The 18,577-nt window shown below is 39.9% G+C and overlaps 1 protein-coding gene across 1 annotated transcript in view; it reads left to right on the plus strand.

The window, feature by feature from the left end:
- Positions 1-659: 659 nt before the first annotated feature.
- Positions 660-18,577, plus strand: part of INSC (INSC spindle orientation adaptor protein) — a 138,385-nt gene continuing 120,467 nt past the window's right edge. Inside the window, exon 1 of the mRNA XM_055722840.1 lies at positions 660-922. The gene's annotated coding sequence lies outside the window, so the exon portion shown is untranslated. The remainder of the gene's footprint in view (positions 923-18,577) is intronic.

Genomic DNA, 18,577 nt, shown 5'->3' on the forward strand with positions numbered 1-18,577 from the left:
CAGTAAAGATGTACACTGAGTCACAGTGTCAGCCTCCAGACCAGATGTATGCAGAAAACAACCATGCTTTCTTATTGATGTAAGAGTAAAAACTAAATGCAACAGAAGTGAAATGTGTCATTTCCAAGGTATTTTCATACTTCACAAAGCCAGAGGTTTAGAAGGTTTATTTTATAAGTCAGCAATAGGCAAAATGTGAAGTACTTCTAAGGAAACACCTGTGTTGAATAAAAACAGTAACATACCAGACATAACATGGGTGGTAAAACAAATGTTTAGCTTTCTATGTAATATCATTGATTTTTTTTTTACTACAATAATTTCATTAAAAAAGATAAACCTACATTTGTTGAAATTGTGGTGTTGTCCCACTACTCCTGACAACAATGATGTTTTAAAAAAAAGTTTTTTTAAACTTTCTTCCAGTAAACCACATCTGGATTTTTAACCTTACTGAAAGTTTTTATTGTGCTTCTATATCAGACTCTATTATAATGGAATTGTTATTTATCTCCATATTTATCCAATTCCTCCTTTGTGGGCAGTCTTATGTTTAACAGGGTCTTTAATTACATTCCTCTACTAGCTGACCACTACAAAAATTGAAATCCTCACCACAAATCTGTACAAATGTTTCCACTTGCATTGGAAGACAAAAATAGAATAATTCCATGTCTTTTTGGACGGATGCCTAGCTGAAACTATGCAGGGTTTGACTGACAAGAGGATGTAGTCTTTGCTGAGAGCACTTTCTTTAAGGTCCTTTTTAGTCTTCAGAAACATTTAAGTAGATGAATGAAGAGATGATTTATCCTAGTTTCCCTTCATTTTTGTTAACTTTGCCTGCTTTTTAGTAACTTTTGTCTTCTGCAACAAAATCTTTTCAGCTCCTCGGGCTTACTGAATATATAATCACAAGCTGGTAAGTAGTAACTTCAGGAGTTCTGATTTGAAATGGCACTCTATTCTTTTGTGTACAGCTGTAGTAGAAGAATAAAACCCCTTTGTGCAGCTCAGCAAAAGTAGAATTATTTAAATGCTCAGTATTTGCCAGGGTTATAACTGTAAAGTGTAGTCTTTCAGTGGTGAATAAATACGGCTAACACATAGCTCAGCCTGCGAATGCAGCGGAGAGACTTTACTTAAGTAAGTTCAGAATTATTTTGCATCCAAGTGAGCTCTCCTCACTGTGCGGCATGGCGCATTATCTGTTTCCTGGGGAATGTGGATGGGAGCTTACAAAGCACAGCAGGTAATTGGCTGCTTCAGCCGAAAAAGCGTATTTGTCGGTATATACAGAAAGAGAATGAGAACAAATGGTAATTATTATCGTGTGATAATATTTGTCCATAGTCTTCTGAGCTGCCTGTGAGATTAAATCCACACCGATGCTCTGTAACAGCAGTGAGTGTTAGATGTGATGTTTTAGCAGCTGAACAACTTTTTCTGTCAATGCATTTTGGACTGGAACGTTCATATGCTTTGAATATAAAAAAGAATGTGAATGTGTATGTGGGAACAGTTTTTCAGAATGATTTCTTCTGCAGTTCAAGACTTGTGTTTCTGGCTCTTAGCATATATTTTTGTGTCATTACTTTACTTTGAGCCATATCTTCATTTTTTGTGAACAGTCCTATCTCTGAAGTCCATGGAGAGTGAGCATAGTGCAGCCTTGAGGCAATTATTTCTGTATTTCTAAAACTTGCATACACTGATGCAAATATTTCCTCTTGGAAAGGGAAAGCTGTTACTGGGTTAGATACTTTTTCTCAGTTGCACATGTGGCAGTTTCTACAGACAGACTGAAAAAAAGCTGCAATGGTATTATCTATGCTTTTTGTTTAAAGTGGTTCACGTCCAGATGGGTGTGGAAGTGTGCTGGCAGTGTAAAGACAGTTGTACCAAGTTCCTCCTAAAACAGGGCCATTTTCATGAAAACCTTTTTTTTGCTGTTTTTTGTTTCCCTCCTCTCTTTAACTAAATGAAGCATGTGGTTTAAATTCAAGGCTAATAAATGCTAGAATAACATAAATCTATTTTAATTTTCATAATATATAAATTGGTAACACCCATCCTACCCCACTCCCCCCATACATGGGGCTTCATATTTTAAAGATCCATTTGTACAGGTAAGTATGGATGACAAGTCTCACTGAAATTGACACAGGAGTATAATATTCACTTTAAAAATCTTCGCAGTTTCATGTTGCAGGACTGCAGTCCTTGTACAGTTTGGTTTTAATTTGTTTGCTGAAAATCTTACCAAGAAACCTGTACAACGTTTTGGAGGTTGAAATTGTGCTGCACCTGTAGAAGCAGATAAAAATGAAATATTTTATGGATTTGGTAGGTCTACATTACTGTTTGTAGGGATGATACTCTGAAGACTGAAAAATAGCTCACACATTTTAACACTTCACTATTCTCACTAGTTTGTTTCCTCCTCTTGGGTAAAGAGGAAATCAAAGTGTTCCTTTGCTTCTATTATACACCCTTGTACTCTTTGAGATGGCTTTAAATCTCCATCAGTGTTGTACAAGGTAAAATGTGTAATAAAGAATTAAGGGAAATGGGGTTAAGACATGCAATGTCTAATAAAGGATATTAGTATTTATTGGCAGTCATCCTTTGGCCTATGTAAACTTTTTTTTCCAAAGGGCACTTACATTGCTATTGCTATCTTTACAACCATCATTCTGTGTGCCCATGCATTTTTTCCTCATTCACCCTTTTTTATTATTTTTTGAATGCCAAATACTTAATGTGTCAATTCTGGCAGAAAGCTCTGGTGATGAAAGAGGAAATAAAATGGCTTGAAGCAAGTTGCTGGAGAGGCACATACAGGATGGCACAGCCATGGAAAGCTCTTTGGTTTTTCACAGGAGTTGCACAGCAGTGTTCATAGCAACTTAATGAACACAGGAGGAAGCACATATTTTTCTTGGGCCCTGAAAGCAAATGTGGTCTCAGAGTGCAAGGTTTACTACCAGTGTAATCAGCTAGAGTAGCATGAGTGACCGTGTGCCAACTTTCTTTTGCCTCCTGTGTACCTGGCCCAATTAACTCCATGCTTCATTCTTCAGTCATCTCCCCAGGTGGCTGTCTGGCCTTAATGGGCCATAAAATGGGTGGCACTGGTCCATATGGAAATGCCTTGTAGTGTAGGGGGTCTCATAGCCCTTCATAGGGGTCCCTGAGAGTGTCACAAATGGCAACACTGTCTAAAAGGAAATTCAGAGGTTGAGTACCCATGCTCTCTTTCTCTCGCTGGAAGAGTCCTTTTGAATATGGTCATCAGATGAAAGCTAGATCGGTTTGGGAGAGCTGCACAGAGCACCCAGTAGAATGAACTTCTGTTAAGCACACAGGAAAAAGAACTTCAGCTGGGATAAGATACTGTTGTCCTTATCTCTTAAGCAAGATTTCTTCTTTGCTTCTCGCTCCCTCCCTGCCAAGTGGTGATTAACCATAACTTTTCTAATGGACTTCTAAACAGGTTGTGCTTAGTTGTAAGTCAAGTAGCTCAGTTGTTTCCCTACTATCCCCTCTGTGTTTTCTGGACTCTAACCCTCCATCTGCAGATGTCACTGGGGTGGGAGGTAGCAGAGGGAAGATGGTCTGGTGAAAGATGCTCACTCTGCAGACGTCAGACTCCAAAGGAAAAGCCCTGGGAAGAACTGAACTTCTGCAGGTGAAGCTCCACAGGGAGGGAAAGCACCTTGTGCTGGGAGCCCAGCAGAAGGCAAGAGATCCTCAGGTTTTAGGTAGGCTTATACTTGAAAATGCATTGAAAACATTTTAGCAGGCTTGTGACCTTTAAAAGAGATTGGAGCTCGTTATTAGTTCATTTCTACCTCAGCATGTTTATGTGGGTAGGTGCTGTATATTAAGTGTGAAGAGTACACAAGTGACTTAATTCAGTATTTCATAGAAATTGTGTAGCGCCAAGGAATGTATTTGATTATATCCTGTTCCTGGGGTCTTCCATGGAGATGTGCTCAAGCTCAGGATATTATCCAGAGTGTCAGGATTGAAACCTTTGATTAATACTGGAGTAGGTCATATGAGAAGATCTGGGACTCTGCAATACTTTATGGCTAAGCCAAACTTCTCAGATCCTTCTGAGTGTGCCTCTGACATCCAGACATTCCTGTATTGATCTTGTTAGCTCAAGGAAGAGGTGTTGCCAAACAAAAAAGTAACAGTCTTGCAAACCGACCCAAATCTACTAGGAGTGATTTGGAGGAGGACTGAGAATTGGAAAATAGTATTTCTGACTCTTACTTTGCTGGGAAAGTAGTGACACATGGGGATAATACACCTGTCTCTGTCCCACTTATTTGTCTAGCAAATTTAGAACATCTTGTGAAAGTAAACCTGCCCAGCTCTTCTGTCATGTGGGAAAAACCCGTGGCACAGCCAGAAATGGTTGGGAATCATTCTTGTGTGAGCTCCCATGGGGACGCAGGGCCACTGGTGTCATATCTGGTAGCCTAAATGGGCACCATTTCCTCCCTGATTACAGAGGAACCAGGTAATAACCCACTCAACTTCTTTCTCTTTGTGTTTAGGAGGGAAGGGGTCAAGCACTGCTCTGTATGCCATGCCTAGCTCTGTCTGAAAAGTGACCACAGTATTCAATAGACCAAATTACTTGCCTGATGCGTTTCAGAAATTGAAAATTTGTTCTCAAACATGCTTATTTTTGGACCTTAATCCTGGTTAGATCGCGTTTCAGAAATTGAAATTTTGTTCTCAAACATGCTTATTTTTGGACCTTAATCCCGGTTAGATCAAATGACAACAACCTGGTTTCTGTGGTCCTGATTGCTCTCTCGTGTAGCTGCACATGATCCTTTGTGATACCAGAATGCCAACTCATCAGAATTGCAATAAATCAGAGTTACTGAGAAAAACTGTTGGTCAGACCTAACAGACACCAGTGAAAAGCTACTTCCAGAGAAATGATGCTGGTTTTATACATTCAGATCTCCAGACTGTATACCCTGGCAGAGCCCTAATGTACAGAGCCACATTAATTTGTCTCTGGCCAGGATAGGCCCTCATGGTTTTAAGTGAGTGAGATATGGACATGAAAAAATAATAAAATCTGTGACCTTGTATCACACAGGTGTGCCTGGAGAGTGCTGAGATTAAACCCAGAGATGCTGGCGCCTGTCAGATCTGATTTAGTGACCTCTCCCTGCAAATCCAAATGCTCCTCACTGACTTCAATAACTGTTAGGGAAACCCAAAATGCCCAGATGTTGATGGATCACTGACAGCCCAAAACTGCTCACTCTGATGCTTTTTGGGTTCTTGGTCAGGAAGGAGTTAAAACCAGTGCTGGAAGAGAGCTGAAATATTTAGAGTAAGAGATTTCCAGAGGGGGCTGCACTGGCCAAGGTTGGGCTTAGAACTTTCAGCTGCTCTACTGCTCTCTTGAAATGTGAAAGATGTAAAAAATGTGCTGGTTGCAAGGGCTCCCGAGGCACAGCTCACACCGTCATTAGGCATTTGCCCAGTTGAAGCATCAACAAATTTTGGAAGTAAAACCCAGCTTGTCCTGGAGTTGGGCACAGCGCGAGGTGAGTGAGAGCTGTCCTGTGTCACCCGTGCCAGGCTGTTGAGCTGCCCAGGTCGGATGTGAGTGCACCAGCACCCACATTCCCAGTGTGACTATGTATGTTAGCGGGGACCCAGACAGTGCAGATAGACAGGACGCTCAGTGCAGTGGAGTCAGGGTTAGTAAAAATGTGTTGCTTTATTTTCAGTGCTGTAATTTCAGCACAGCAAACATGAAAATGACCGTCATGGGCTCCATCTCCCCTTAGGGGTTTCCCACAACAAGACAGTGGATCTCATCTGAGGCAGGACTTCCTATGCTACCAGGGCTCAAATCCCCATTTCTTTCCAGACCTATACCCTGTCACCAGCTCTGCATCTCCCCTCCTGGGGAAGCAAACATCCTTCTCCAGCTTCTGCTGTGGGGCAGCAGCTGCTGAGATCCCGGTGTCACAGGGAGGCCGTGGCCCAGGCTGGACTCGGAGAGGCAGAAGCCGGAGTGCTAAACAAACCTTGGCAAAATCTGATCATCTCTTAGCTAAACTCTTAATTCCTCTGGGGTGTTGAAGGTCTGCTGAGGGCAGCCAGACAACTCGTTCAGCTCTCTGCAGCCAGCTGTGCATGCCTGGCAGGGGAGTTAAAACTCACTGAGGCAGTATGGCTGTCTTTCTCTTATTACTCACTTTTTAAAGTGGATCATCCCATGTTAATTATTGTTCCAAGATACATCACTCCTGATGTATGGTTCATAAGTAAGAACATTACACGTGTTGCCTTTGATGAAGTCAGGCAGTGACACGGCACAAACTGCATTCATAGAGCCCTTATTGCAGGGGAGAGCTGCACTGCGGTTGTGCCTGCAGCACATGGAGCTGGTGACCAGGTATAAAAACCTTAAATTCGAAGAGTGTCTTGGAAGCATTTCTCAAGAACAGAGCATTTTGCAAGTGCTGTATTTCCAACCAGTGGGGGCTGCAGTAGGAATAGATTTTTTGTTAGTTAATTTCTGTGCTTAAGGGGAAGCTGCTTCCTTCCTCTCTTCATTTAATTCCTTTGCTGCTTTGACCTTCACCTGTGCGACTCGCTCACGGAAATCCTCTTGGGAGGATCAGTGTCAGCTCTAATAAGCTGGCTGTCACTTTACACCAAACAGAAAGCAAATGTTTCATTTGTTAAATGGGCCAGTAGAATACATTGCCTTTTTCCACCATCCTCGGTTTTCTTCTAGGGAAAAGCGTTTTACTTTTATGTGACTGAAAGTGCATAAAGTGGATTGGAAACTGCAGATTTAAGTGTCTTGAATGTAGACTGTTATGTAAGGCTTTTCTTTATTTACCTGTTGTGCTGAAATACTATCAGTGTTACAGCACAGGCTCCGGTCGCAATGAATTTTCTTGTGTTTCCAGTAAGAAGATAAGGGATACGCTGTGTAAGAACGCACTCACTGGGAATTTCATTTCTTTAGCAAGCTGCACAGGAAGGCAGAGGGAAAGTAAGATTACTGCACTGAGCTCTTGGCTGCCAATGCAGGGCGCAACACTGCTTCTCGTTGGGACTTGTGCCATTGACTTGATTGTGAGCAGGACAGCTTTTCTCTGTCATAGCTTCTGTTGTGTTTATTTATTGCTCCCCTTCCACTGCTGTTTTGTGTTGACAAGCACAGCCTGTGCTTCTCTACCAGCTTGCACAGGTGGGTTAGATTTACACTAATAAGCTTGGAAAGTATTTGAGAGTGGGTGTTTGGGGTTTCTGAATTTAGCAGTTTATGGAGTGCTGTTAAATGATTGAAAAGTGTGAAATCAGTGCGCATCACTGACCAGCCACCTCAGTGGAGAGTAATTTGAGACAGGAAAAGAAGCTGGCAGCTTCAGCACATGAGAAGAAGGCTATGGCTTTCTTCTGTGAACCTGGAGGTTGTGTAAGTATAGTTGCTTCTGTGGATTTGACTCTGTGTGGTGTGTGGGGGTTTTTGTTTTTTTTTTTAAAAAGCTGAATCCAAGTCTGTATGTGGTGCTAGATGATGATGGTGCGCCATCATCCTCTGGTTCTGCAGTAAAACTGTACGAAAGCAGCTTTTCTTATATAAAGTAAGGCCTCTTGGTGATGCTTTTGAGGGGACTGGCTGCCCAGCTCTCAGGGCAGCTGAGAGTTTTCTTGCTCAATATTGTTTGGAGGTATTCCACAGCATGCAGCAATACCCCAGGAGCTATCTCCTCCCCAAGGGCAATCCCCCATGAGCTCCTCAAACTTCTGAGTCACTGCTGTACCACAGGAGCCTTTGCCAACAGAGGCTAAAGGACAGCAAGCTGCTTAGTGCATGTTATAGGGGGCTGCTCAAGCTTTGCCCTGGAGATAAGCTTTCACCCCACTGGCTGCAGAAGTGGGGAAGGTAGCCTGTCTCTTATATCTCTGGGTGTTTAGTTTGTCCTTGTCTCACGATCTGCGTAGGCTGGAGACTCTGGGCTGAAATCCCTCTTGGTTAGCTCCCTAACTTATGCTCTAAACTAAGGGCAGTAACTGAAATAGATACCTGTGAGAATGATTTCAAGATTTTAAATCTAGTCAAGTCTACAATATACTGTCTATCAGTCTGACTGAGCTTTGAAACTGCATATGTATGACGTATATGTCTTCTATGCAAGTATCTGTCGATGTATCAAGAAAGACCTTGAAAACTTCAAATCCAGACCCCTGCACTTGGCCCTGCTCTGCAATCGCCATGGTTTTGTTGGTCCAGTTTTCTAGATTTTGTGTTGAAGTTTTTCCTGGATGTATCTGATAGATGTATTTCTAAGGCTGTGACTTGCATAGATTAGTGAATCTGATATTTAGTACGGGGTTGTTTTTTTTGATTTGGTTCAAACTTCTGAAAAAAAAACCCAGTCGCAATGCTTACAAAAAGGGGCTGCCTAATCATTAGGAAAAACCCACCACTAAAACTTCTGGCCATGGCAAAACTTCACCCTAAGCAAAGTACTCTGTGGCCATTAAGCTGCACAGCTTGGAAGAATTGACTTCCTCAACAATGGCTCAAGTTTGTGGCTTTTCAAATGATCAGAGCTGGAGCCCAGAGAATAATTGTCTGTCCAAGCCACTGCCCAGGTGGGAAGCACAGCTGAGGTAACAAGCCTTATAAAAAAAGAGAAAGAGATATCCTCTTTTTAAAGAGATCTAGGGTTGACTTCACTTAAATATATACTCTTATTTAAATATACAGACTGTACAAACTTAAGTACAGAAACAACAACAGATAATCAGCCTGTAAAATGTGTAAGCAATAAATAACTTTCAGAATATATTACTTGCAAATAAACCTAGAGAAACAAAAGTTTCTTTTATGGTTAGAGCCCATCATGGGAAAGTCATCAAGTACTCAGACTTAGCGTGATTTATTGCTGTTAATTTGACGAATAGGCAACACACAATTAAAAGGTAGTTCAAACTTTATCTTTGGTAAAATTTGGTCCATGCCACTCCCATGGATGTGAACACAGTTACTAGTTAGGAAAATGCAATGTTCCCTTGTGTTGGAGCAAGGCATCTGTTGGAGGCTTTGCAGACACATTACTCCAAGAGTACTGAAACTGGACAAATAATGATTTATGAACTCAGACTTTTCTCTAAACTTTATATTACTTGAAGCCTTCTGTGTCAGTCTCTGTCCTAGAGCAAGAAGCTGTAGTGTAATATAGCACATTTTGCATACAGTGAGTCTATTTCAGAATTTTGTCCTACATATAGGGGGTTTACTACTTACAGTATCCATATATGAATTAGGAAAAATATAGGTAATATCCTTAGAAACTCATGATCTAGATCTGGGCTTAGGGCCTTAACTTGACCATTACAAAAATACCCTGGAGGAGCAGATGTAAAACATCAGCATCCTCAAACTATTTCATTTAAAATATTTGCAGCTTTCTTGGCTGGAACACCATCATACTCTCATCATTCAAATTAGGCTTTCTATAATCCATTGTGAGAAAGCTTTCCTGGCCAGAGAATTGCCTCTCACTGTTCCATGTGTTAAGGATTAACTGGTTTAGTAACTTTAAGATTGTATTTCCCTCTACTAGCTGTGCTCATCAGAAAAGTGTTGGTAGGCACCCATAGCAATCACTAAATAGACTGTCCTGATCGCCTTGCTGCAGACGCATCACCCCTGCAAAGAAGTAGGGCTGCTGGCAAATTAGTTACCACAAGAAAACAAACAAACAAAACCAAACCCCAACTGGCCGGACAGTCAGCATCATGTGATTTGGCAAAGAAATATAAAAGACTGCTTTTATTAATCCAAAGTATCATTTTGAAATTAATAATGACTCTGAAACTGGAATAAATCTTAAATATGCTCCCTGGTAAGTGTCTTCTAAGCCTTCATTGCTATTTTGTTGTCCTCTACAAATGGAGAAGCAATTAACTGGCTCTGAAATTTAGAATTTGGAGAGAAAATTTTGCACCTCCAGAATCTGTTTAACTTTGAAAGTTAAACTGTTGATGTGTGGCTGTGATTATGTACTACATGTGTGAACCTACATTAGCACTTAGAAGCTGCAACTGAGGCTTTATAGCTGGGATGCAAATTTGTGTTGATTCCCACATAGAGGTTGGGTTTCTATGCTTTAGAAAGCGGGGCAACCTTTTGAGGTGGGGGTGTGTTTTTGGGTTTTTTTGGGGCTTTTTTTGTTCTGCTTGACTAGACATAGGTGTGCATGTTTGCTAGTTTTTTTTGGGAAATGGAGTTTAAGGAAAAAAAATAGCTTAGGCCATAACTACCATGTGAGTGGAAAATGTGCTCCCAAGTGTGTGTTGGGATGAATACAGCTAATACCTGAGAGAGCTCACTTCAGTCAAACAGCAGCTGTAAATTCCTTAGTAAGTACTTTGGAGTTATACTCTTCTTCTGAGTGTATAAATCTGTCCTCTCCCCTGCTTCCTTTCTTTAAGCCCCCCCAGATCTGCTTTTACTTTCTGTCTCCAAAATGCCCCCAAGCCCCCACTGTCTGGCAATCCAAAAAAGTGTGCAGCTTCCCATTGGGACCTTCAGAACAGCTGTGTACAGTGAAGATTATCTCACATTGGATCTGATCAGCTCTAGTAAAAGTTAGGTTTTATACAGTTATTTTCATAATATCCTGCAGGAACCAATACATCTGGCAGAAAGGTCAACAATGAAGTAGGCCTGGGTACTACGAACAGGTAAAAAATGATGTAATAGTAAAATGTATTGCCGGTGTCTTGTTGGTGTTGAAGGGTGGCAATGTGACAAAAATAGTCTGTGTTTTGGTCTGAGCATCACGGTGATTGTTTTGTATGGATTTGAAAGCAGAGAGAGGATAGACTGTAAATTGCCAGGACTACTATGAAGCCCTTGGCCAACCTGTTAGCGTTGCTTGTTCATAATAAAGCACAAAAATGGCAAACCAGTTCAGTTGTAGCTGTGAATGTGCCACTTCTACATCTTGTTTTAAAAAAAATTGAGGACAAACATGCAAAATGGAGAGGACAGAGATGTCACTTCTCTCTCAATTTGATCACTTAAATTTGTAATGTTTCTGGATCCTCCTTACTCCCTTCATGATGATGGGTGGAAATAAAACCACTGTCTTAATTTTAATACTGATCTGAGCATGATAACAATACAGATGAAGTTCAATGAAGATTAACAGAAAAACACTGCTTGCCACATTAGACACTATCATTACAGCACAGTTCCTTGTTCAAACTAAAGCCAAAGGTGATAAGGTGCTCTCTGGATGCTCAGGGTTGTGTACTTTGTTACTGTACTAATGGACAAAAGAGAAGCGTTTACTTTCTTTATGGAATAACTTAAAATAACTCCCCAAAGACAATTGAATTAAGAAAAAAAAAAAACAAAACCCAAAAACCCAAACACAACCACAAACCAAAGGCCCTGTTGTAGAGGTGGAAGAAAAACAGCAGGACTGCAGAATCCTATAAAAAACTTTCTAAAAATTATTCTACTCCTATACTGAATAAGGTAAATACTATTTTTTCTCTCTTTAGTTGTAGCTTTTGCTGGGAATGGCAGGCACCCACCCTGCAGTGCTCAAGGGCAGTACCAGAATTCATGGACTAGTGTTCTGTCATTCTCTCTCTCATCAAAAACCCCCACATGCAGAAAAATGACCTTGTGTCAGGATGTGATCTAGATAATATTGTTTGATTTAAGAATATTCTTCTTCTTCTCTTAGTTTCTTGGGAGTTTCCATGGATAAACATGCCATCTAAAAAAGGTGCTTATAAAACGTGCACTTTCCTAGAGTGAAGTTATTTCACAAACACATGGTGGCAGATTTTGGAGCTATTTCCATGGAGAGGCTGGCAACTGTGCCTGAAGGACAGACAGGAGAATAGTTTAGGATTAATCAGGCTCCCTGTGCCTTAAGTTCTTCTTTATGATCCTGGTTAGCAGCTCTTGCGCCTAATGGTACATCATATGAGAATTTCAGTTTTTCTCTCAAATCTTGCATTTTTTGGACACAGCTAGGAAGATGGAAATATTTGTGTCAATCTTATTTGCTTCTATTTTCAGCAGAATTTTATTTGCCGTTGTCAAAACCTGAGCACAAGAAGCTACGTCACAAAATGATAGTAAATAAAACTTATTATAAACAAACCAAAAATATTGTTGAGCACCGTGAATCTCTGTACCATTTACCAAGGGCAGACTACAGTTTAATGGGCTTCGAAAACAGAAACATTAATTTAATCAGATCTATTTCTATGGAAAATAAATGAGGCAATTCTTATCACATGAATAAATTGTTCCTTTACAATATTGTTTTGCACCATTATTGCTTCAAGTACCACTTATGTAATCTCCTAATGAAAGGCCTCTGTAACAGCAAGCACACCAGGTACAGAAAGGGCTTAAAATTCCCAATTCCTTTCAAAAGCAAATAGTGTGTAAGAAAGAAGAGAAGGAGGGGGAAAGAGTAAGAAGCAAGAACTCATTCTTTTGAATAATAAGAACAGGGAACTAACCAGGGGAGAAAAGTTCTTATAAAAGGATAATATGTAGAGTTTTTCACACTGCCTCAAGTTTTCTTTGTTAAAAATGTATTCAGGTTTCTACAGCCTTTTTCAATTTAAAACACTTTCTGAGGTTTTTTTTTTTTCCTCTTCCCCGCAGCCTAGGCACCTCCAAAATAAATTTAAGGAATGGGCACAGGGGTAATTGATTTGAAGAAAATGAGATGAGGATGTGAAAGAGGGAGTAATATTGCTAAAGAGGGAATGATGCTGCTTAAAGGAGGGAACTGACCCATCACAGTGCTGTAAAAGTAATCTTTTAGCTTTCAGGTCGTATTAACTCAATTGCTTTATTAGTTATTACATATGCTAAATAGAAATATAAGTCCAGATTTTTGAGAAATAATGAAGTGTGACTTTATGTGCCAAATCACTGTTCATTACTTGCTATGGATTTGATTCCATAAACAAAATGCCCATCAGTGGAGATAAGATCATTTCTTGAATGCCAGACAAACTCTGCAACGGCTCCAGGTCCGTAAAGCAATGCTTGCCTTCCTCCCGTTGACCTGGCTGCCAGCTGCTACTTTTGGAAAGAAAATTCTGAGTTAGTGCCTGTTCCCCTGTTTGTTGGCTGCTTTATTTTTGGGGTTTTTTTTGGGGGGTGTGTGTGTTTTGGTTTGTTTTGGGGCACAGACCAGAGTCTTCCCAGAGGCCAGACCTGTAGTTTGGTTGGCTCAGTCTCTTGATTCATTAAGGCTGAGCTGCTTCACTATTTCCAGTAAATATGAAAAAGTACATCTGTGACAAAGGCTTTTTATTTTTATTTTGATTGCTGTGGAGTTTAATTGCCTCGAACTGGGGCCAGCCTTTGTTCTGTCTTGCAGTTAAGTAACACTGGCGTTTATGATAGCTTGCAATTACTGTGCAAACTATCATTTTTCCATTTCAAAGGTTACCATTTCTCCATGCTCACTGCATTATCTAAGATACCACAATTATGTGCATCTTCAGAAAGAGGAAATGGCTGTGGCACATCACATACTGCAGTGTGGTGAGTGTAGGGAAATGTATTTTGGGGGTTTCTGTGATAACTGTTCTTATGGAGCCAAACTTCCATAAGTGTCTGAAGAGACAATTTGGTTCATTGCAAATACTGTAATGCCTTTCCTAGGAAAACTTTAGATCAGCTATTGATTTTTAAGTGAATTATACATATGTGTAGGAAGGTAAGCATGAGCTATACTGTAGCAAAAATAAGTTGGTGAATACGCTAAGTTTCATTTAGTCATAGGCACACATGAGAACAGGATCCAGGAGTCAAGAAGTACCAATATCTTTTTCTAAGTAGGAAGTGTTCTCAAACTCTGAAATTAAAACAGATGTGCAAAGACACTACTTCCTACAGGAATTGCTAAAACAGCAGATTGGTGGCGCCGGACCTGGGAAAACTCTGCTGTGTTGGTATTTGTTTTCTCTGATTTGTTCTTTGGCTTCCTGGAATTTGTAGAGTTCAATTTCAAATATGTGGTACCTAAAAGCAAAGCAAGGATAAATCCCTATCTTACGTTTTTGTCAGGGGTTTGCTATTTATTTTTTCAGGCAGTACGCAATCTGCATATGACACACTGCAAGTGGGAAGAAGAAGGTTTCATCATTGATCTCTGATACACTGGGTTCCTGGTGGCCTCGCTGTTGTGGAAACTGGGGGATATTTACAGAGGGATTTGGATGTGTAAGATCTGCTGCAAAAATAGATGCAATTTTAACATAACCTTACACAAGAGGAGTGTAAATTCTTCTGTCTTTGCCAGTGAATTAACTAGGGGATGTTGAAAAGCTATGTTGATTAGCTTTTGCCAAAAGCTGTGGGGGAGAACTATGGCACAGCCTTTTAAGTTTGACAGCTTTCAACTCTTGTAGAGCTAATCTGTCAAGTTAATTTTTTTAATAAGAGATGAACTTTGCATAGGGATTTTGATTAATAGTTTATTATATAAATGTCGTACAAGATCACTGTTTGTTGGTTTATTTTTTTAACATTAACAGAGATGTAACAATAACCATGTTCAAACACTTTGACAGCTTGATGTACTGGGATGGCCAAAGACTTTTTTTTTTTTTTTCATGACAGAGCCTTTCATGGCTTTGGGACAGCTGGTAAACACTTGCTTCATTCCACATAAAGGGCAGAATCAGCTGTGCTTATTGTTGAACAATATAGTGTTGATTTGGGGAAGAAGAGACTAAAACCAGCAGGAAAATAAAATCCTGGAGCCTGGCTGTGACCATTGTTTTGCAGCCCATCTAATATAGGAAGCTTTATCTCCTCCTCAAAGTCCTTTGTTATTCAGAACACAGGCCTTGGATTCAGTCTGCTTTCCCATATCTTTAATGCTTTCATGATCTATTTACGTTTGTCCTGGTCTGTTCTGTGGCTTTGCTCATGCTAGTGTCTTTCCTAGTGGACAGGAGACTGCAAACCCTTCCCGCAGCAAAGGCCTCCTCTCCCAAAGACCACACACGGTGTTTGATTTGGCTTCTGCTGTAATAAGGCAGCCTCCCATGGATGACTTGTAGGAGCCGACTTTTTGTTTTGTCTTGGTGGTGGTTTTAATAGTGCATTAGTTCTCTGTGTGCCTGACTAATGAGAGAAAAACAGGACATAATTTGAACCTTAGATTTTATAATGGCTTTAGCCTTGTCTTGAAAGGTGAGGGAGATTTAAATGAATATCTTTGCAAATTTATTTATACAGTTAATGATATATATGTTTACATTAAAAGTGATTAAGCTTGAAGGGGGTTCTTAATACGTTTATAAAAACTGGATGGCTAGTAGATAGAAAAATTATTGAGAAAATGACGAAGTTTGTGTAGTAGAAGTCTGTTAACTGCGAGTGAAAGAAGATTCAGTTCTGTAGATAAGTCTGTAATTTCTTGGACACTTAAAAGCTCTTTTAGAGCCATCTGAAAAGTTTTTATGCTTCATAAACTTGGCACAAGAGTGTCTAGTGTATCAGTTTTAAAGCAAGTTTACAGCTTACTTGTCTGAGAAGGGGAGTTGTGGTACCAGGGAGGCCAGAAACCTCTATGGTGTTATCAATAAAATCAGTTATTGCCTTTCTGTACAAGCACACAGCATGCATGGAATGAACAAAGCCCTTCTCTGCCTCCTACTCTCTGTTTATGAAGTCTGCTAAGCAAGAGGCGGAACTACCATTACCTAGCCCAAATGGTAGCTTCACCCATTCCCATACCCCTTTGAAACAAAAAGAAGCCAGACATGGTTCTGATCATACCCCTGAGTCAATGGTAGCTGTGTGCAGTCCCTCCTAGGACTATGAACACTATTTTGTAATACTACCCTCAAATGGTGTGTAAATGGATCAAAACCACTGCATGAATGTTTTAAAATATAAGCAAACAGTGAGAACTTTTGAGATGCTTATGGTTTGTCCACAATAATATATTCTTCTCAAAGTGATTCACCATAGAAAAGGACTTCAGTGAAATTGTTTGAACACTGAGCAGCTGGCCAAACTTCAGTGCAACTAAGCTCTGTTGACAGGAATCTGACATAATTCAGTGCTGATCAATATTTGTATACCACAGGCTTTGTTAATGGCATGAAAAGAAAAGGTATTGCTAAAAGAAAATGTAAGATACTGCTATAAAACCTGTTAGGCCTCACTGTATGTAGCTGTATTTTGTTATGGTGCTATTGCAGAAGAGTAAAGTCCAGACTTTAAAGTGCCACTAGAAATTGTAGGTAATAGTATAATTAGATCAAATGCAAGGTATGTTTTTTTTTTTTTTTTAATGCTGCAGTATCGAAATAATATTCTCTGGTCTGACAAACCTCTGGTGATGAAAAGAAGTGCTTGTGCTGACAAGATGTCAGTAGGTTCGCTTGATAAATAAGGTTCACAAAAGTGGATTGTTGTATTTATTCTGGAGGGGTGTTATCACTCTTGTGGGATGGAAGTGCTCTGAGCATTGCAGTGCTGGTTGCTACAGTGGAAATATTGTTCCTTATTTGAAGGATCTGTGTTTTCTAGTGATACAAGAAGACATTTCTTGTTAGGTAGTTAAATGAGACTAATGTATGCCAGTCTAGGATTTCATGGCCAAGTACATGTACACATGCTGTTCTGTGCACTTGCAGTAAGTTTGAAGCTTCCAGGAAGTATTGGACTACTGCATTTTAAATACTGTGATTGTATCTCTGCTGTAAGGATGCTTCACTTCCTTAAGTGTCGGAGCTACTGTAAGTATGATAGAGATACACAGGGATTTCCAGCATTACTTATATGTGGCATGTGACCAACAATATTGGGATGTTTCATGTATTCATAGCTTATTGTGTGTTGGAGGATCCCAGATTAATGGAAGGATTCCTCAAAAGTTCTGTGCACAATGAATCCCTGCTTTATACACGGGGGACTTAGTCTTGCATGGATTTGGGATTTTTATTCAAGGTAAAGATGAGTAGGTTTAGTGTGTTGGTCCTAGAGCCTGGGAGACTATGGTGGTATCTCTCTGAACAGAGTAACAGAGACATGCTCGTGATGCAGACAAGACTTATGCTAACCTGATTTATTTTTGTTTTTTTTTTAAAAGGGAGGGACACTATTTTATGTACTTCCACAAGTTGGTTTTTTCCTATGATCTGGCTTTCTGTGGATAGTGTGAGTTTCATTTTTTGATGTTCAAAATACCCATTTGTGCAAATAATTTCTGTTTAGGATAGTATTTCAGGGGATCAGAGGCTGAATAATGAGAAGGCAGTTGCTTGTCAGCCACCACACTGCATCATACCTGTAGTGTGCTGGCATCTCATTCATGTATTAAGAGACCATCCCAACAGACACATAGGCCTTACTGTCATTTTCGGTAGTGAGGGATGATGCACGTGCAGAGACTTGTTGGGGTATTGGTAAACAATGAGACAGACTTTGATATAATCAAAAGCAGCCTCAATTTGCCATTCTTTGGTTTTTCTTTTTTTCTAATCAATAAATTAATTTTTATCTGAGTTTGTCCCAGGTTCAACTTTTTAATCACAAGATCTTCTCCACTCATGTGCTATTTTTTTCCTGCATGAATCTATATTGTCATTTGCCTACAACTATGCATTTTTGGTATTATTTTTTCATTGCAACACACATCTAAAGATTGGATTGCTAGGCATTTTGTTTCCAGTATGAAAGTTGTGGCAGTCTGAGACACAGCAATATGCTGTATGTATTTTATCATTTGAAATAGATTGTCAATTACAATCTGCGTATATTTAATTTGCCTAAAAAAGTGTTGGCCAAATCTTCGTATCTTAGAGTTATTCAATTTACCCTAATGGTCTTTAACTGAGAGTTATGCTCACACAATGGAGGATAAAATAGTCTGAAAATTTTTCTCAGAGCTATAAAATGTTTGAAACTGAGTTCCCATCCAGTCCAGAAAATACAGATTTCTGAGTATGTCCTGCATACCTGTCAAATCTGGCAAACAGGAGCTATATTTGTTGAAGCTACTGGAAGGTGAAGGAATACTATAAAGCAAGAAATGACTAGAGGTATATGATTATTTTGTATCTAGAGTGATTGGAGGGCTGGACGACCAGGTTGTGTCCACGTGACATCATATGAAAAGCATAACTGTGCTGAGGTGACTCAGGGGAAGCAGATTTCTGCACCTGTTCAGCACCTTACTAGTAGTGTACTAGATCACACACTACAGTTATTTCCTTCTTGGAGCTTGGGGGAAAGCAAAACATTCAGATGCTGTAGTTTTGTTCTTGACTTTTCTATTTAACAGCCCCCCTTACCCCCCACTCAAAAAAACCCCAAACAACCAAACCCAAAAAAACCCCACCCACAACAAAAATCAACCAACCAAACACCCAAACTCCAAGAAACAAACCCTCTTAAGGTAGTACTTCATAACTAAGCACTACTGAGCCTAATGTGTACACTCAGCATGAAGGTGGACCACAAAAAAGCACTGAGAAACCTGTA

Source organism: Falco cherrug, chromosome 10 (genome assembly GCF_023634085.1).
Source record: "Falco cherrug isolate bFalChe1 chromosome 10, bFalChe1.pri, whole genome shotgun sequence".
In the NCBI taxonomy this organism is placed as follows: Eukaryota; Metazoa; Chordata; class Aves; order Falconiformes; family Falconidae; genus Falco; species Falco cherrug.